Source organism: Ovis aries, chromosome 6 (assembly GCF_016772045.2).
Source record: "Ovis aries strain OAR_USU_Benz2616 breed Rambouillet chromosome 6, ARS-UI_Ramb_v3.0, whole genome shotgun sequence".
Taxonomy (NCBI): Eukaryota; Metazoa; Chordata; class Mammalia; order Artiodactyla; family Bovidae; genus Ovis; species Ovis aries.
In genome coordinates, this window is record NC_056059.1 from 92,253,497 (window position 1) to 92,274,769 (window position 21,273).

General features: G+C 41.9%; 1 protein-coding gene across 5 annotated transcripts in view; it reads left to right on the top strand.

The window, feature by feature from the left end:
- Positions 1-21,273, top strand: part of SHROOM3 (shroom family member 3) — a 331,320-nt gene that overhangs the window by 209,105 nt on the left and 100,942 nt on the right. The gene's annotated exons all lie outside the window — the stretch shown is intronic.

Sequence of the window (21,273 nt, forward strand, 5' to 3'; positions counted from 1 at the left end):
AGTATTGCGTGGTACACAAGACCAACATGGGGTGTTGAATGCATCTTCCAGCAACCTGGGGGATGATTTTAGGTTAAATGGCCTTTCCTTGAGAAGAATTCTGTTTCTGGAAATTTTCCTTTTTTTTTTTTTAGTAGAAATAGCTGCTTGTTCCTTCTTAAGCTTAAACATCGTAATAGACGAACAACTACGGTTGTCCGTACTCTACTGGACACTGATTTTTGCCAATTGTTATTCCACTTATGAGAGCAGTATTTGTTTTAGATTTTAGCTGCTCTTTTGTGTACATCACTAACATATTTGTCTGCTGCCAGATTATTACAATCAGATAGAAAAGGGAGTTTTCTTTGAGAGGGACTTCCACATTTCATGATCAAAGAATTTGTTTTGTATACTCTGCAGGGGAAACAAAATAATTCATTGGTGTCTTTGTGTGTGTGTGTGGTTTTTGTCTTTCTTTTTGTGGTAGCTGTAATCTGCTGAGATTCTGCATCTTTAAGCATCAAGAGGGATTTCTCATTTTTTAACATGAGTTCTTTCCAAACTTGTAGTTTAATTGAATCCAGCTCTGAGTGACACTTTAGAAAATGTTCTCCCACCTCAGAAGTGCTTCTCCAAATCAGGTGCTGTTCTTGTTCACCTGCTGGCAGTGTTTGATTAGCAGCCAGCTACACCCGGGTGTTCCGATCTGTGCCAAGACCATTCTATATATGGGAGTCTGTGCTTGAGAAGACGAGTTGTGCTCGTTATCCGGACGTCTTCCTTAGAAGTCACGTGCCAAAAATCACAGAAGCAGAAAAGCCAGAAACAGTATGAGACTTGGTATTGATGAACCATAAAATCAGAATTTCACCTCATGATATTGCTTTGTTCTTGGATACATCATCCCTTCCAGTTATGAGCTCACCAACCCTTGCTTGATCCCTGGGCCAGTTGGCCTCATCACCATTCTACAGATGGAGAATGGGAGATACAGCCAGACAAGCCAGATTGCCCTCAAGCCAGGTGATCTAGCTAGAACATGGAGCCAACTCCCTTGACTTCTCTCCAGCCCCCTGCTGTCTGAGACAATTGGGCTTAGAAGGGAGAGCTAGGGGCGAAGTTGGAACTGCCAGTGTAGCCTGAAAGCAATCAGTATTTGAATTATGATTCAGAAGCCTGGAGAAGCCAAACAGTAGGTCAGACAGTAGAATCATAAATGGAGATTGGGAGAAGACAGTAAGGAAGAACATTAAAAATAAGGCAGTTTGGGATCTAAGTTCACGAATGTAGGGGATATGTTAGAAGATCCTTTTTATGCAGGCCATGATGCCTCTGTTAACTATGGGCTGATAACATGTGGCTTCAGAAAGTACAGAATGTTTCCAGTAGGAAATGGTAATCAGAGTAAAACTAATGCATATTCTTAAATCATTAATTCCATAAATATTTCTTGAGTATCTCCCTTGAACCAGGAGGACTTATGTTATATTCATCTTTATAGCTTCACCGCCAATCCCTTGGTAGATAGATAAGAATAAATGGATTGATGGTTAGGTGGACACACGTTGTCAAGGAAATTCTGTTCTGAGGATTTCTGTCTTCTTCATGCTCTTCCTCCCGGAACTGCCCAGTTAATCTGACAGAGGCTCCTACCTTGCCCCTCCCAGAACCACCCACTCACAGGAAAGAGAATTCCCTTAATGAAGGCAAGTAAACACTGGTCTGTGTGCTCATAGGGAGTAAGGCCTTGATGTACTTTTACCCAGATTGAATCTGGGAAAATCATGTCAGGAAGAAGGCCACACCCTAACCAACTCAGTAGAATAATATTTGCATGTGTAGGTTTCACTTCAGCAAGCCCCACAGGTGTATAATCCCTGGGTCAGACAATCAGAACAAATTTGCCGTCGTGGCCTCCAGACTTCTACCACCCTTCATCCACCATCTCTCTTGAGCTTGTCACCTGGGATCCCAGCGCTGTCACAGACCTACTACATAGCCAGGATCTAGGAAAGGCACACCGAGAACCATTATTTATTGAATGCCCTCAATGCATTGGCCTCAGACCAAATGCAGAATTAGATTACTGTACTTGACCAGTTGGTTCACATTTTAAACAAATAAATAGGCAGACAGTGGTGAACTGAGTAGCAGGGAAGGTGGAAATATACTCCAGGGAGAGGCTGGTACCAGAGAGGAGAAACCAGTCAGAGCCTATCATTTGGGGACCGTAAGTAGGACAGGATCTTAACACATTTCAGATCCAGCTGCGTGCTTTTGATCAGAGGAAGGACAAGTTTGGTTGGGAGAGAGAAAGAGAAGCCACACACTTCAAGCCCTTAATGTTGATTCATTCTTTTGTGATTATCTCTCTCTTTGGGAAAGGCAACCCATTCCAGTATTCTTGCCTGGAAAATTCCATGGACAGAGAAGCTTGGCGGGCTGCAATCCATGGGATTGCAAAGAGTCGGACATGACTGAGCAACCAGCACTACTCCTACGGTTTTGGGCCACCGTTGTACCTTGCATATGCCTCTGACAAAGCACGTGGCCACTTCTGGCCAAACGATCGTTTGCTTACTTTCTATCTTCTCTAACAGAACATGGGCTTGGTGAGGATAGGGACTTTGTGTTCTTCACCTCTCAATTCCCAAAGTCTGATCCATCACCGCTTGTTGAATTTACATATGATACCTCCCTCAGTGACTATAATTGAGTTTCCAGTGAGAGTGGACCAGGATGTCAGATGCTCTAAGATTTCAAGATAGAGGTAACCGTGGATGTGAGAGGCCAGCTTTCTTGAATCTAGTATTACTGGCTGGAATCTTGAGCTGAGGTGGTTAACAGGTGAGGGGCTGAACAATGACTTGTGGCAAAAGCTCAGAATCAGGGATACTCTTATGGTTCTGAGGGAACAGTGTGGCTGAAGCAGAGGGTTTGTGTTAGAAATACTGTGTCACAGATAAGAAAGGTACAATGTGAGGTGGAGAGATAAATTAGGAATTTGGAATTAACACTTGGAATTTGGATACACACTAACATCTACAAAATAGGTAAACAGCCAGGATCAACTGTATAACACAGGAAATTATTCCCAATGTCTTGTAATGATCTATAATGGAAAATAATCTAAAAAAGAAAAAATATATATATGTGTAAGGTAGGATGAAGCCAGTGTGTGAAGGGACAGATGAAGATGTTTGACATTTAAGCTTTCAATAGTGGGAAGCTACTGACGCCATTTAAGCCAAACCATAAGAGATAGCAGGAAAGCTCAAAAGAGCTGAATCCATCAGTTCCAGGAAAGATATGTTGGGGTAAGAAGCCTACATAGGAAGATATAACAGCAACATTCTATGAATTAAGTGATAAAATCCCAGTCTTACAGAAGCACCACTGGGGATGAATATCAGGATTCTGGGAGGTTTGCTGTTTTGTTTGGCATAAAGGTATCATTGGAATCCACAGTTTTCTCTAAGTGAGGAATAAAATAATGACAGCCAAACTCTTTATTTAGCGCTTCCTAGAGTATCTCAGTTCATACCTACAGTCCCTCATTGAGGTACTACAGTTGTCCCATTTGACAGGTCAAGTTACTGAGGCACAGTGATTAAGGAACTTGCCCAAGGTCGTACGATTACGAAGACAGAGAGCCAGGATTCAAACCAGGATGGAAGGCAGCACAGCCCACAGTGTTAACCACAAATACCTACTTAACAGGCTCGTGGGTGGACTCATGGTATGATGAAAGAGGTTCTAAAATGCATGTGTGTTGTCATTTTGAAAGAATAGAGAAGCGTTTCCTGTACTTGTTTATCTCATTATAATTACCTGTTCCAGTGTAAGGTGATCAGTATACTGTACATTGTAAAATCTGTAATAGGATAGTATGCTTTTTCTTTTTAAACATTGATTTTCCTAATTTAAAAATAATGTTCTTTATAAACAGATATAGCAGATAACAGACATAGAGTGAATGTCCATGTAATCGTAAATTGCTCCCCAAATCATTATCCATGGTTGGGTGGAAATTCCTCCAGCTCTTCTCTGTTATAGATGCTGATGTGTTACCATTATGTAAGTTAATATTAATCCTTTTTTCCAATAGATGATCACACTGTTCTCTAACATGCATTTTCATTTAATAATTGTGGACACTTCTCCATGTCAGAAAATACAGTTTCATTTTATTTTCCTTTAAAAGTTGTATACGATTCACTTTCCCTTTCAGCATGCCCCAGTCTGGGTTCATGTTATTTTCCAATCAGCAGAGCCACAGGTCTGATGTGACCTAGATTCTTAGCTCAATGCAGCTATTGTTCCTTTTGTGTCTTGGACAGGACTCAAGGAGAGGCAAGTTCAGGAGGGACTCAATTTTCTGCTTCTGTGAACGTAATAGGAGCTATCATTTATCTAGTACATAGGGAGAGCGAGCCACTATTCCTAGTCCCATTTTATAGATGAGGAAACTGAGACCCGGAGAGGTTAAGCAATTTACTTGTTCAAGATTAGAAACTAGAAAGTCAGAACTTGGACCCTGGCTCTTTAAGTGTATTTTAGCAACACACCATCTCTTTATCTCTTTTACAAGTCTTTTACCTAAATGGATTAGTATGAAGTGGTCTCTGTAGCATCATGTGGAGGTCTATTGTGGAGTAAGAGTTAGTCAGTAAAGATGAGCTCTAACTCTTCTCTTTATGATGCACTTCACAAATACCTGTGAAGTGGTGGCTCGGATGGTAAAGCATCTGCCTGCAATACAGAAGGCCTGGGTTTGATCCCTGGGTTGGGAATATACCCTGGAGAAGGGAAATGGCTAACCACTCCAGTATTCTCGCCTGGAGAATCCCATGGACAGAGGAGCCTGGCAGGCTACAGCCCATGGGGTCGCAAAAGTCGGACACTATTGAGTGACTAACACTTCACAAATGCCAGTACGAAGAGGGAGTTGGTGAAGAAACACCTCCCTTTCTGCTGTTTCTCTCTTCATCCCCTCCCTGTAGGTCACTAGGTGGTCTGAGTTTGACCCACTGCCTCTCAACAGTCAGATGATGCTTCTCAGGGCTCAGACCTCATTTAGTTCCTCCCCTGCTGATGGAGGCCCTGAGGGAAGAGCTGCTGAAGGCTCTTTGGGGGAGTGGAGGAGCCTTCTCCACATCCCAGCTGAGTGACATGATGGCTGCATAAAGCCTGCATCCCTCCTCCCAACAGGACCCACACAGACATTTCAAAAGAGCCAATTTAAGTAGACGAGTGTAGATAAACAGTCTCGGTGGAGGAGCCTTAAGAGGACTTTGTTGTTTTGCTTTGTCTTATCTAAGTCAAGTACGGGCTTCCCAGGTGGCACTAGTGGTAAAGAACCCACCCTACCAATGCAGGAGACATAAGAGATGGGAATTCAGTCTCTGGGTAGAGAAGATCCCCTGGAGGAGGACATGGCAACCCACTCCAGTATTCTTGCCTGGAGAATCCAAGGGACAGAGGAGCCTGGTGGGCTACGATCCACAGAGTTGCGCAGAGTCGGACTTGACTGAAGCAACTTAGCACACATGTACAAGTCAAGTAGACTGGTTTAACAGTCAGTCTATTTTAATGGCATAAAATAACTCTTCAGCTTTGTGGTAGGAAAGCCTACACAAAGACAACACAGGATAAATCCTACATCCTGGACCCCTGAAACCATTAGTATTTGAATTATTTGGCTGTACTTAATTTTGTTGCATCAAATAATCTTCCCTAAGGCAGGCGTTTTCATAGAACTTGAGGGTTAGAAGGAAACTGAAAATCCAGGCGGTTCAGTTTCTCCTCTCGTGCATTTTACAGCAGCTCACTAGAGTGGTATGCCAGCCTCTGCTTGAACACCGTCTGGGAAAGTGAACCCCTAAGTACCAAAGCACATGATTTCATTTTCAGACCACTTCAAATTACAGTGATATTCTTCTTTATACTAATTCTATCATAACTTCAGTTCTTTCATCCTTCTTGAACCAAATAGAAGATGTTGAATGGTTTTTCCATTTCACCATCTTCTGACCTTTTGAGGACAGTTATCGTTTTTCTGCCAGATCTTTTCTAGGTTAGTTAGTCTTCAGTTATGACCAAGCTAGACAGCATATTAAAAAGCAGAGACATTACTTTGTCAACAAAGGTCCGTCTAGGCAAGACTATGGTTTTTCCAGTAGTCATGTATGGATGTAAGGATTGGACTATAATGAAAGCTGAGTGCCGAAGAATCGATGCTTTTGAACTGTGGTGTTGGAAAAGACTCTTGAGAGTCCCTTGGACTGCAAGAGGATCCAACCAGTCCATCCTAAAGGAGATCAGTCCTGGGTGTTCATTGGAAGGACTGATGTTGAAACTGAAACTCCAATACTTTGGCCAACTCATGCGAAGAGCTGACTCATTGGAAAAGACCCTGATGCTGGGAAAGATTGAGGAAAGGAGGAAAAGGGGACGACAGAGGATGAGATGGTTGGATGGCATCACCAACTCAATGGGCATGGATTTGAGTGGACTCTGGGAGTTGGTGATGGACAGGGAGGCCTGGTATGCTGTGGTTCATGGGGTCGCAAAGAGTCAGACATGACTGAGCGACTGAACTGAACTGAACTGAATTCATTCACCTGTTATTTCCATGTCATGATCCAGAGATCTGGGCTGTTAAGGTCTCTCTTCCTTGTGTTCCCAAACATCCAAGTCACTCTTTTTTGTGTGTGGATGTAGCAGAACACAGTGCTTGTGCAAACTAGATGAGGACAGTTTTTTATCTTGTTCTTGATGGTCTACTTCTACTAGGTTCACTCAACTTAGAATTCCACCCAATTCTTCAAAAGAAGGGGACAAGAAGGAACTTTATTCTGGAAAGTTTGTTTTTAAAAAATCACTTTGCATGTAAGAATTAAAGATTTTAAAATTTAAAAAATAAAAAACTAAAAAAAAAAAATAAAAAAATAAAATAAAATAATATAGAAAAAAGAAACCTGTGGACCTAGATTTTTAGATGTATTGTAGGTATATTGTGTATTGTATCATCCTTATAATATACTACTTTTCCATAATATGTATCCATGATTCATCTGTAAGATAGGAATTGTGTGGAAATAATAATGCTTAATTTTCATAAGTGTCTGAGTAATGACTCCTGAGGTACCAAATATTGAGGGTTCTTAAGAGTGTCTTGATAATTAAAGAGATGAAATATTGTAGAGTATTTCTTTACATCAGTGAGTCTTTGAAGTAGAAGGCTAGCCCCTTAAAGACTAGGATTTTTTCAGCAGCTCTCCCCCTCCCTTCCTTACTGCTGCCCTGATGGAGTCAAGTTTCTGAATTCTTTCAGATCCTTGAAAGGTTTACTACCTCCTCCTCCACTGCAGGATTTAGGTACCCACTCTAGATCCAGATTAGCTTTTGTAACACTAGAAGTAAGTAAAGTAATCAGGTAGGTTTCCCTCAGAAACTTTCTTTGATGGTAAACTGTGTCCATGTATATGTAAGATTTGATTACACTTTAGACTTTGGAGAAATTACTGCTAGAATATACAAAACAACATGTGGTAGGGAGTTCCTGAAGGCGGAGGATACATCAGATCTATACATTAGATGCCCTTTTATTAGGAGAATACATTAGGTGTCCTTGTATCATTTTCTAAAAAGCCTATGATTGGGATGTCTGTATAGGAGAGTGTCACTGAAAGTTACGACATATAAGGAAAAACCACTGTCCAAATTAACACTGTCCCTTAGCCACTGGCTAAACTAAAAACGGAGAACAAAATCTTAAAGACAAATGAATTTCAAATAAAAGCCAATTAATTGTAACAGGGAATGTGTTGCAATAAAAGTGGGTGTATGTAATTACATGGGACATTACATTGAAAATGTTTAGGAGGTAATCGCATGCCGCCTAAACATTTGCTGGAGGGTGAATCCACCCTCTGCAACCATCCCTGTCTGATCTCAGAGACCCTCACTGACTCTGTAAAACGTATGATATGGCTTCCTTTCCTTGAAACGGTGACCTTTTCCAGGCCAATTAAAAGGTGCTGCTTTGAGGACATTGGAATCCAAGCTCAAAGGGATAAAAGGAAATTGAAACTTCTATTAAGATGAGCTAATGATGCCTGGAGCAGTTGGGATTAAAATAGAACAAAGTCAATTTTAAAAAGATCCCCAAATCAAAGAGTTTCTTCTCTCATCAAATACCAAGAGAAAGCAAAATGATTTTTAATGAAAACTAGGGCAATGGAAATCAGCCTTTTGCCCAGATCCTGGGGCTTCAATCAAAACCAATGAGAAGTTTTGAGAAAAATCCTTTGAACTTCTTGGGAAAAATGTATTACATAAATATAAGATAATGTCATGAAAAATAAACTATCTTTTCTTGCAAATTAGATAAAATGATCCATAAATATATTAAAATGATAATGATGAAAAGTAGTATACATATAAGATTAATTGACAGTTGATTCCCCATCTGACATAAAATAAATCCTGAGTTAAAAGTGAGCATTTTAAAAAACTTAAATATAATAGACATATAACATTGTATTAGTTTTAGGTATACAACATAATAATTTGATATATGTATATTTTATGAAATGATCACGGTAAGTTTAGCTGACAGTCATCACCACACATTGATAACAATTCTTTTCTCGTGATGAGAACTTTTAAATTTTATTTTTCTCTTAACAACTTTCCAATACACAATACAGTATTGTTAACTAAGTCACTACGTAGTATATCACATCTCCAGCACTTAATTATTTTATATTTAGAATTTTGTACCTTTTGACTACTTTCACCCATTTCGCTCATCCCAGACCCCCTATTCCCTGTGCATAGCAATCACCAATCTGGTCTCTGTATCTATGAGGTTTTTTTTTTTTTTTTTTTTTAAGATTTCACATATAAATGAGATTATATAATTATATAGTATTTGTTTTTCTCTGTCTTATTTCATTTGGCGTAACTCCCTCAAGGTCCATCCATGTTGTCATAAAAGGCAGGTTTTCCTTCTTTTTCCTGGCTGAGTGATATTCCATTGTGTGTAGGTATACAACTTCTTAATCCATTCATCCATTAGTGGATGCTTAGATTGCTTTCATCCTTGGCTCTTGTAAATAATGCTACAATGAACATGGAAGTGCAGGTATCTTTTCAAGTTAGTGCCTTCATCTCTTTCAGATAAACACCTAGACGTGGAACTGCTGGGTCCTATGGTAGCTCTATTTAAAATTTTTAAGGGACCTGCACCCTGCTACTCTAACAGGTGTGAAGAGATCTCACTGTGGTTCTGATTTGTACTTTCCTGATAATTAGTGATACTGAGCACTGTTTCATGTACTATTGGCAATCTGTATGTCTTTAGAAAAATGTCTGTTCAGTTTCTCTGCCCATGTAAAAAAATTATTTATTTAGATATATGGCTGGGCTGGGTCTTAGTTGCTGCATGCAGGATCCTCCATCTTCACTGTGGCAAGCGGGAACTTCTACCCTGACCAGAGATCAAACCTGGGCCCCCTACATTGGAAACATGGAGACTTAGCCACTGGACTACCAGGGAAGAGCCTCTGCCCACTTTTTAACTAGATTGTTTGGGATTTTTACTATTGAGTTATATGATTTCTTCATATATTTTGGATATTAACCACTTATCTGATATATGATTAGCAAATATTTCGTCGCATTCCATAGGTTGTCATTTAATTTTGTTGGTAGCTTCCTTTGCTGTATAGATTTTTAGTTTTATATAATTCTGCTTGTTTTTTTCTGCTTTGGGTGTCAAATCTAAAAATCACTGCCATACTGATATGAAGGAGCTTACCCGCTATGTTTTCTTCCCAGAGTTTTATGATTTCAGGTCTTATGTTCAAGTCTTTAGTCCATTTGGAGTTGATTTTTGTGTACGGTGTAAGATACTGGTCCAGTTTCATTCTTTTGCATGTGCCTGTCCAGTTTTCTCAACATAATTTATGGAAGAGATTTTCCTTTTGCATTGTATATTTATGGCTCTTTGTCACAAATTAATTGGCCATATATGCATGGGTTGATTTCTGAGCTTTCTATTTTGTTCCTTCGTGTGTCTGTTGTTACGCCAGCATCACGCTGTTTTGATTATAGTATATTATATGCTATGGTAATAGCTTTGTAATGTAGTTTAAAATCATCAAGTGTGATGCCTCCAGCTTGTCCTTCTCAAGATGGCTTTTTCTATTTGGGGTCTTTTGTGGTTCCATACAACTTTAGGATTATTTGTTCTATTTCTGTGAAAAATACCAATTGAATTTTGATAGGGATTGCATCGAATCTATCAGTGGCTTTAGGTAATTTGGAAATTTTACAATATTAATTTTATTAATTTTTCCAGTACCTGAGTACAGAATATCTTACAATTTATTTATGTCTTCTACAATTTCTTTCATCAGTGACTGTATAATTTTCAGTGTAGGTGTCTTTCACCTCCTCGGTTAAATTTATTGCCAGATATTTATTCTTCTTGATGCAACTGTAAGTGGGATTATTTTCTTAATTTCTAGAATCTAGTATTTTGATGACCTGTGATGTACGCAATAACAGTCATTAGGTGATTGCTGTGGATGGCAATTATTGCAACCTTGGTAGGTTGTTCACTTCTTAATACAGCTCATAATAATCATCTGTATTAGTCTGCTCAGTTTGCCATAACAGAACACCATAGTGTGCATGGCTTGAAAAATAGAATCTTATTTTCTCACAGTTTCGGAAGCTGAAAAGTTCAAGGTCAACATCAAGCTTTCAGCAAGTCTTGGCTTCTTATGAGAGCTTTTTCCTGGTTTGTAGATGGCCACCTTCTGTATCTCCATGTGGCCTTTCCTGGGTACCTGCAAAAGTGTAGCAGAAAGAGAAAGGAGAAATGAGCTCTTTGGTTCTCTTGTTATTTTTGTTGTTATTCAGTGGCTAAGTTATATCTGACTCTGTGAACCCATGGACTGCAGTGCAACAGACTTTCCTGTGTCTTCCCTTGGTGTCTCTTATAAGGACACTGCTGCTGCTGCTGCTGCTAAGTCGCTTCAGTCGTGTCTGACTCTGTGTGACCCCATAGACAGCAGCCCACCAGGCTCCCCCATCCCTGGGATTCTCTAGGCAAGAACACTGGAGTGGGTTGCCATTTCCTTCTCCAATGCATGAAAGTGAAAAGTCAAAGTGAAGTCATTCAGTCGTGTCCGACTCTTCACGACCCCATGGACTGCAGCCTACCAGGCTCCTCTGTCCATGGCATTTTCCAGGCAAGAGTACTGGAGTGGGGTGCCATTGCCTTCTCCATATAAGGACACTAATCCTTTTAAATTAGGGCCTCTGCCTTATGACCTTGTTTAACCTTACTTTCTCAGAGGCCATTATCTCCAAGTACAACCATATTGGGGTTAGGGTTTCAACATATGATTTTGGCAAGGGACACAAACATTCAGTCTTTGACACCACATAATAAGTAAGGAAATGGCAACCCACTGCAGTATTCTTGCCCGGAGAATGCCCATGGACAGAGGAGCCTGGCAGGCTACAGTCTGTGGGGTTGCAAGGGTCAGACGTGACTTAGTGATGAAACTACTACTACTGATAAGTAAGAAGTTAGGGAACTGTTGAGCTGGCAAAGGCTTCCCACCACACTTGCACATCAGTGGGTAATGCCTTTGCCGCTTTGAGGTAGTTGGATGGGTAGCTCACAAGCCATCCAGAAACCTATCAGCAGGCTAGTGCTGCATTTTCTGTTTGTTTAAATTCTAAATGAGCTAATTGCCCAAGCTAAGAAATACCACATCCTTGGCTTAACCAACAGAAGCCTCTTCATTGCACATTTACTTGAACTCCCTTAAGGTAATGTTTAATGGCACTATAGCCAAGGGGAAATTTTCCATCATAACACATCATTTTAGGATGTTGGTTACCTATCCAGCAAATCAGGTCCTTGGCAAGGGAAACTTTACAGAGTCCAGCTTCACCTCCCCTGAACTTCTACCTGGGTATGGTTTTAATGATGGACAAAGCCATTATTTCAGAATTTAAAGGGTTTTCAAGAAAAAGGCAAGTCATTCCTGCTTATATTAGGACTCAAAGCTGCTTTATTGAAAGTTACGGTTTCACCATATGATTTGTATTGGCAGAAGGGGATGCCTCTCTCGTCTCAGCTTGGAAATTCTAGGCTGAGCTGAGTGTTAAATTTAATTACCAAAAAGATGGATTCCACCACTTCTATGCCAGTGTGTATTAAGCAAGGGCAAACATAACCAGCGTTGGCAATCAGTTTTAGCAGTTTAATAATTTGAATAGATAAAGAAAAAAGGGAGTTGGTAAGACAAGAAAAATGGCTCATCTCAAAAGCAAAAAGACATCTGGACTGATAAGAGGACAGCTGAAAGAGGAGCTGAAGATAACCATGAGAAACTGATCATAAATTTGCCTCAGGGTTCAGACAGGAGGTCATGCAGCTGAATTATAAGCAGGGGTCACTCTGGTGAATTTAGAACTTACATCCTGGTTTTGCTACCTCTAGGCAGCCTCCTTCACCATGCACCTCATCTCCAAACTCTCAATAGTGAAATACGCGTGGATGAAAAGAATTGCCCAATATGAATAAGTAATTCCAGTATATACGTCATTGATGGGATGACGTTCCCTGAGAAGTGGGTCAGCCTGTGCCCCATGACACAGGCTACTGCCTCACCTGTGTTGTGTCAGATGGCTAATAAACAAAACTCACCTGACAGCTTGAAAGTTTTCATTGTTACGCTTCCCTTGTGATCCCGGAGAGGCCAGGCCTTATTGGAGAGGGTGTTCAAGTTATGAGTTCACGCAAGATGTGAAATACTTTTGAGTGTGTGTGTGTGTTCCAACAACACCACAGCTGGTGAACTAACAGATATACCCACACGGTCCAGGTATTCTAGCTGGTTGTTTAGGGCTGCAGGCCTGGGGCAGGTGTGTTGTGTATGTGTGTGTTAGAGAGAGGGCCATGTGTCATACTCCACTGGACTTTGCCTTATGTAAAGTGTGTTTGTAAAAGTAGAATGGAACTCCCTCTGGTCTGATGCTGTGAAGTGAGCAAATATCACACAGAACTGCTCGATAAACTGAAAACAGTAAACTGTCCAATTATATGATGTATATATATCATGATTATCATTCCTGGCAATGGTGCCAGCATCAGGAATCCTGTATTGAGATCTTCCGTGTTCCAGATCCTGTTCTGGAGCAGGATTTTTCAGTTTGGGCTCCTATCAATATTAGCAATTGGGGCTGGATAATTCTCCGTTGTGGGTTGTGTGGTAGGGCTGTCCTAGGCTCTGTTAGGCAGCATCCATGGCTTCTATCCACTGGATGCTAGAAGCACATTCCCTCTCCCCGCTGCCACCACCACCGCCCCCCCTCCGCCCCCATCATCGTGATAGCCTGAAGGTTTCCAGGCGCTGAAAAATGTCCCCCTGGGAGCAAAATTACCCCTAGTTGAGAACCAGTGTTTCAGACATAGGGCGTATTTGAGATGGGGCATGGTGTGCACAAAAAGCATGGCCTGGGTCTCACACTGTTGATTTCACTGCCACATTCGCTTTATTTCCTGAGCCCTGGCTGTGTGCCAGGCACAGCGCCAGGTGATGGGGATACAAGGATGAAGAAGACATGCTTTCTGTCCTTACGGAGAAGAGTCTAGTAAGGGAGAAATACTAATAAATAAATAAACTGCCAAACAGATGCAGTGAAATTGACACATGCAGGAGCTGCAAGCTCGTGATAATGGTCAGGAGAGAAAGCGCCTGACCTAGCTTGGGAGGTATCCCAAGAAAGCAGAAGCATCAGAGAAGGCTTTCCTGAGTTGCCTAAACTGAGCTGAGTCTTAAAAGATGAACAGAGGTGTAATTCAGTGTTGCAACACTGAAGCATAAACAAGATGCAGAGATGAAAAGCAGCCTAGAGAGTGTGTGTGTATTGGGCAGGGGATGCTAAATTCGGGATAGACAGACAGGATGACCTTGTTTGCCAGTCTAAGAGCTTATGCTTTATGCTGGGCCTCCCTCGTGGCTCAGACTGTAAAGAGTCTGCTTGCAATGCAGGAAACCCAGGTTTGATCCCTGGGTCAGGAAGATCCCTTGGGGAAGGGAATGGCAACCTACTCCAGTATTCTTGCCTGGAGAATTTCATGGTCAGGAAGGTGGAGAGCCATTGATGGGCTGTTAGTGAGGCAGTACCATGCTTTTGTTTAAACCTATTGCTGTGGTCAATATGCAGAAAATGAATTTAAGGGACACAAGAGTGAAAGCAGGGAGACCAACTTAGGAGGCCAAGGGATGAGGGCTGGAACTAAGGCCATGGAAGGAGGGGATAGATTTGAGAAATCTTGCAGAGATAAGATTGCATGACTTGGTGACTCTTTGGGTGTGAGAGCAGAGGAAGAGGGAGCAAGTCAGGATGACTGCCAGTCACATTTGTTCCAAGGTGCCACTCTCAGGGTCTAGCATGTAGAAAATAACCGAGTGAAGGTAATCCTTGTAATATGCTATCATATCGACAACTTCTTATCTCCATTTTGCAAATGAGAAAATCGAAACCCAGAGGAGGAAAGTTGTTAACCCAAAGTCACACAGCTAGTGACCTGAGCTCTGTTTGGCTGTCTTAACTTCTGCTTTGTCCTGCTGTGTGGCTTTGGCTAAGTGTGGATTAAACTGGTGAAAATGACTTCAGTCAGAAAGAAGTGAACTTTGTTACCATTGGCTTTTATGCTTAGTGGGTGCTTCAGTTCAGTTCAGTTCAGTTCAGTCGCTCAGTCGTGTCCGACTCTTTGCGACCCCATGAATCGCAGCATGCCAGGCCTCCCTGTCCATCACCAACTCCTGGAGTTCACTCAGACTCACATCCATCAAGTCAGCGATGCCATCCAGCCATCTCATCCTCGGTCGTCCCCTTCTCCTCCTGCCCCCAATCCCTCCCAGACTCCCTCAGAGTCTTTTCCAATGAGTCAACTCTTCGCATGAGGTGGCCAAAGTACTTACTAAATAGAGGAGTGACTGATGTCATTGAAAATTAAACCAATGTCTGTGTATCATTTTCGGGCATTCCAAATTGTTTAAGGGAAAAAGAAACAGCCTACCAAGTATTACATGCAAGTGGCACCCACCTAAGTGGCAGCTTTCATCTCAGATTCCTGGCACCTACAAGTGAAGTCTTGGGCCCATAGTCCATTGTCAGTCTCTTCAGATTCATGGCCAGGAACATGAGTATAACTCATGCTTGTTAAATGATTTGGCAATTTTTATATATATAATACATTTATAATTATAAATGTGTAATCATTAACTATATAAATTAAATCACTAAATATATAATAATATAATATAGTATGTGAATATATGTATAAATTCTGGGTCAATAAGATGATCTCCCATCATTTCTATCCCAAAATATTAAATGTGCCCAAGACCAAGAATGACTATGAGCCAGATAATGGGGGTGATGGTTACCGGGCTAAATATTGAGCGGTATAGATGTCTTTAAAATAAACACAAAGAAATTCCTATGTCACTTCTCTCCAGGATTGCTCCCTTAACCTTTCTTTCTCCAAATCTAGACTTCAAGGCTCCTAGAAGAACCAAGACACAGAAGTATAGGATTAGTTGCCCAATTTACTTATATTTTAAGAAAGTGTCCCCAAAGGCCAGTTAAGCCTGCCTGACAGCAGTGACAGGTCTCCTCATCAGAAAACCCCAGAATGATTATAGCCTATGACCTGTGACAGCTCTAAAGACATTAAGAACTGCCAGGAAATGCCACTGGGATTTCTCTCTCTCGGGTCATTGGAAAACAAGGAGGCTTTGATTATTCAGGTTGAGGATTAGAAATTCCTTCCAAAATATTTATGCCAGGCCATTGATATGATGAGAGGTCTCACTCTAAGTATCAGCATATATATTTTAAAAATAATTTTGCACATTGTTTAATTGTGAAATGCAGTCATGTGGAGTGGAAGAAACCCAATATTTGAAGTCCAAGGACTTGGTTTGATTCGTTTTTTCAGCTTTTCCCCCAATAGGTCGGTGACAGACACATTCATCCATAGGTCCCTACTCTGTTCAAAGCTATTTGCCTTAATTTGAATGTTTTGCCTTAACCCAAATGTACCTGCTCATTACTAGCTCTAAAAATTAAAACTGGAATATTACCATCTTTTTTGGCATTCTGAACCCAATTCCAGTATGTGCGTATGTGTGTGGTGGGGATTTCTCCACCCCAAGAAGCAATTCCTTGTCACCAGCAGGAAGTCTGAGAATTCAACTCAATTCTGACACTACACAGAGATGGCATCAAATTCCGTAGATTAAGGGTTCATTTCTACACAAACACACACACTTCAGAACTAGGTGTAGCCCACCTGGTTACCTGTGCTTCTGACCTATACACCACAAATTGGAGGTTGTAGTGATCCCTTCCCACTCAAGCATGACAATCACAAGTCCAGGTTGTTACCTGTGTGTTAGTCTCTCAGACATGTTGGACTCTTTGCGACCCCAAGGACTGTAGTCTGCCAGGCTCCTCTGTCCATGGGATTTTCTGGCAAGAATACTGGAAAGGGTTGCCATTCCCTTCCCCAGGGGATCTTCCCAACCCAGGGGTTCAACTGGGGTCTCCTGCATTGCCCCCGGACCCCTCTTTGGGCTCAGTGAATTTGCTAGAGTGGCTCACAGAACTCAGAAAAACATTTCACTTGTTAGATCACTGGTTTATTGTGAAAGACTGTAACTCAGGACAACTGGATGGAAGAGACACGCAGGGCAAGCTACAGGGAGAGGTTATGTTCTTCCATCCCCTCTCCAGGTGCTCCACCCTCCCCACGGCCCACGCTCAGGCCCAGCCTGAAGCTCTCTGAAATGTCCCCGACCCCCAACCACACACACATGCGCATGCATCCTGTTCTATGGAGGCTTTATTGGATAGGCCCAATTGACTAAACCACTGGCCATTGGTGATTGAAGTCAACCTCCAGGCCCTCTGGGTCTAGGCCTGGGACTGAAAGTTCCAACCCTCTCATCACAAGGTTGTCTGCATTGGCAACCAGACCTCATTAACCTAATAAGAGACACCTGTAAGCTCCTATCAGGAAATTCCAAGAGTTTGGGAGCTGTGAGCCAGGAACTGCAAGTGAAGATCTGAATGATCACATATATGTATAAATCACAACATCTGGCCATCCACTTGAAGTCCTTTCCCTTTGGTTCAAGGTGCTCTCTGCTCTGTTAAAGTAACCAAGCAGTGAGTGCAAGGCTGCTCCAAGTCCCATCAGGGTTGAGATTCTGTTTCCATGGTGCAACAGTGACATCCATTGGCCTGTTGCACTAATTATAGAGGAAGCCTGTTTCTCAGCTCTGTAACTATTGGGTTTCCTGATACACACAAAACACAGAGAACAGACTGTCGCCAAGCCTGACAAGTAGGTCAAGACCGAGTCACACCTGGTCCCCTGCAGACTGTACTGGTTTCAGGACCCTTTCCAAGGACTCACGTTCTCAGATTGTGGCCACCTGGGTCTTTTCTTGTGGTCACATGGGGCAGTCCTGGAATCGGTCCTATTTTTGTAGACTTTAGTACATTCGTGGGGTTGTTTGGAAACCATTGGTTTGCGATTCAGATATCTCCCTTCACCTCTGAACCTTTTCTACATGAAGTGAAACTGATAACCTGTTTTGTAGTGACCAAAGGCTTTTCCTCATACTTGATAATATATCCCCACAGTCACACAACAGTTGTGACAGTTAGGAAAGTTCACATCACGTGGGCTTGGCACCCACCAGACTGTGAAGGAGGGAAGCTGGCCACCAAAATGTCAGGTGTTCAAACCCCAAGCATTGGTGACTTGTGTTCCCTGCCCTAATTGGAATTCACCAGGTTGTTCAGAAACTCTTGCTTCATTTCTGAAAGAACCTTGCTGGGGGGATGGGGAGGGGGCAGGGTCTAAAGACAGAAAAGCCAAGGAAAGGTTATGTGGCTGGATTTGAGATTGAGCCATGACTGTCTTCATGTAGAAAAAGAAAAACCAGGGCTGTTTTTTCATCTCCATAGAGAACATAACAGGAAATAGCAAGACTAAAAATACTTCCATCAACTATGTGTCAGATACTCTGTTAGGTATTAAGAATAAAGGATAAAGAAGACGAACCATTGCATTCACCCAAAGACCTCATTTTCAAGTGAGAGACACAAGCTAGGAACAATGAATTCTAACTGTGTAGTGAGAGTTTAGTAAGCGTTCCTGCAGGAACCCCTTCTAACCCGTGTGTGTGTGTGTGTGTGTGCACACGCATGCACACATAACTGGTAGGATCCAAGTAAATGGCCAATGTTGGCACCTTTGGATGGAAAAATGAATAGTCTCAGCTCCACTCAAAGCCAAAATATCAAATACTGCTTAGTATCAAAATCAATCAGGTTGCAAAACTGACAAGTCAGATACCTAAAACTTATATAAAAGAACAAAACCTGTGGATTCCATGTCACTTTGCATCATTTCCTGGTAAAACTTTTTTAAGAAATTATTAGGGCATTGTAACTAGTTTATAGTGTGTGCGTGCTCAGTCGCTTTAGTCATTTTTGACTCTTTGTGACCCTATGGGCTGTAGCCCACCAGGCTCCTCTGTCCATGGGATTCTCCAGGCAAGAATACTGGAGTGGGTTGCCATGCCTTCCTCCAGGAGATTTTCCTGACCCCAGGATTGAACCCATATCTCTTGGGTCTCCTGCATTGGCAGGCAGATTCTTTATAAGTAGTGCCACCTGGGAAGTCCTGATTTATGGTATATGTAGCCAAAACCATCACTGACTCACTAGTAAAATTTTTCCAAATCATTGTTATGATTAAACAAACAAATGAAAGACTCACCTAAGAAAGAATATCATTGAAATTCCATGCTTCCTTTTCCAATTGACTACCTGAAAATTTGATTCCAGTGCCCACTCTTACTAACTGGTCTCATATTAACTCTCATTGTAAATTCTCAAGGCCCATCCTTTAGCTTACCTCTCCTCTCCCTAGCACAGCTTCCCCATGTGACCTTACTGATTTCCCCTCTGGACAGGGCTGAGTACCAATCACTTCCCACATACCCGTGGAACTTTTTAAGGACAGAGTCCAACAGATCGAAGACACTTTGCCAATCAAGTGGCTCTACTACTTTACACTCCCCCCTCCACACACACACACACACACACACGCACACATACACATGCACACACACACACACACCACTGTATAACCATTAGAGCTCCTTAGAAAAAGTACAGCCCACATTTTAAAACACAGTTTCTCATGTTGGCAATTTTGGTTTAAATCCATGTCAGTCAAACTGAGAAAATTTTAGCTTACAATTGTTGGCTCTGTTTAAAGTTCCTTCCCAAGTACCAAAGTGTAAGTCTGAAGAATCCAGTGACATTTCTATGAGCTTTGAGAAGCCTCTCCACCAACTAAAAAAGATGAGTTTACACGGATACAGAGAACAAACTAGCAGTTACTGGTGAGAAGAGGGAAGGGAGGAAGGGCAGTATAGAAAGTAGGGGATTAAGAAGTAGAAACAATTAAGTATAAAATAAGCTGCATGGATATATTGTACAACATGGGGAATATAGCCAATATTTTATAATAACTGTAGGAGTATAACCTTTTAAAATTTTGAATCGCTACGTTGTTCACTTGTTACTTATACAATATTATATTGATCCATCAACTATAATTCAATAAAAAGAAGACCTGTAGCAGCCCATCACAACATATTGTGTATTCCCCAGTGTGTTAATACTAAAGAGACCAGGAATGCAGGTGTGCAGCAATATCCCCGGAGGCCTTCGAGGTCAGAGTGCTGGCTGTCACATGGAGGCCACCCCTGTGGGTTGCTGACCCTTGGCCATCAGATCTGAGAGCTGGAAGCTCCACCTCCCTCATACGGGAGTCCCACTTGTCCCTGCGCTCTCAGCTCCCTTCAGAGACCTTCCTGTTTGGGTCGCTGCAGCCCCGTTGGCATCTACGCTGTTTGTGTGTGTTTAGTCCCTCAGTCGTGTCCAACTCTTTGCGACCCCCACAGACTGCAGCCCACCAGGCTCCTCTGGTCCATGGGGGTTCTCCAGGCAAAAATACTGGAGTGTGTTGCCATGCCCTCCTCCAGGGGATCTTCCCAACCCAGGGATTGAACCCAGGTCTCCTGCATTGTAGGCAGATTCTTTACCATCTGAGCCACCAGGGAAGCTCATTTTAGCATTTTGGACCTGGACATAAAATAAACTTATAGTAGGTTTTTACAGGATAATTTGAGTCTCTGGAGTGGTTTGAGGTCCTCAGGAGGCCTCATGTGCTGCAGTCTGTGGGGTCACAAAGCATCGGACACGACTGAGCAACTGAACTGAACTGAACTGAAGATAATCCTCACTGCCCAACAGTTTTTCATCCAGCTGCTCAGAGGGCCAAATGCCCTCACCTCTGGATTAATTCTTCCCCCCTGTGCTTTTAAATGGATACACCTAGTGTTAGTTGCTCAGTCATGTTCAACTCTTTGCTACCGGATGGACTGTAGCCCTCCAGGTTCCTCTGTTCATGGGATTCTCCAGGCAAGAATGCTGGAGTGGGTAGCCATTCCCTTCTCCAGCAGATCTTCCCAACCCAGGGATGGAACCTGGCTCTCATGCATTGCAGGCAGATTCTTTGCCATCTGATCCACCAATTAACACCTTAATAATAACCAGTCTATAACATTACAGGCTTGAATTTTTTTAATTTATTTTTCAATATATTTTTATTGAGATATCATTTACAAGCTGAAAGGTATGCTTCAGTATTACAGTTCCATTTTCAGAATCCTGATAAATGTATATACCTGTGTAATCTATACCCCTGTTAAGATAGACCATTTTCATCACCCCCATAAACTCCATGCCCCATCCCAGTCCATCCCCCACCCCCCAAGCATCCAGTATTCTGATTTATTTCACCATAGATTAGATTTGCCTCTTCTAAAGCTTACACATTAAATAACACAGTATGTATTCTTTTGTATGGTATTTTTTTACTCAACATAATGTTCTTAAACTTCATCCATGGTGTTGTCTATGTTCACTGTTTATCCATCCTCCCGCTGATGGACATTTGGGCTGTATCCAGTGTGGGGTTATTATGAATAAAGCTGCTGTGGATGTTAGTGTTCAAGCCCTTTTGTAGACATATGTTCTCATTCTCTTAGATGAGATGCTGGATCATAGGGTAGATGTAGGTTTGCCTAATAAGAA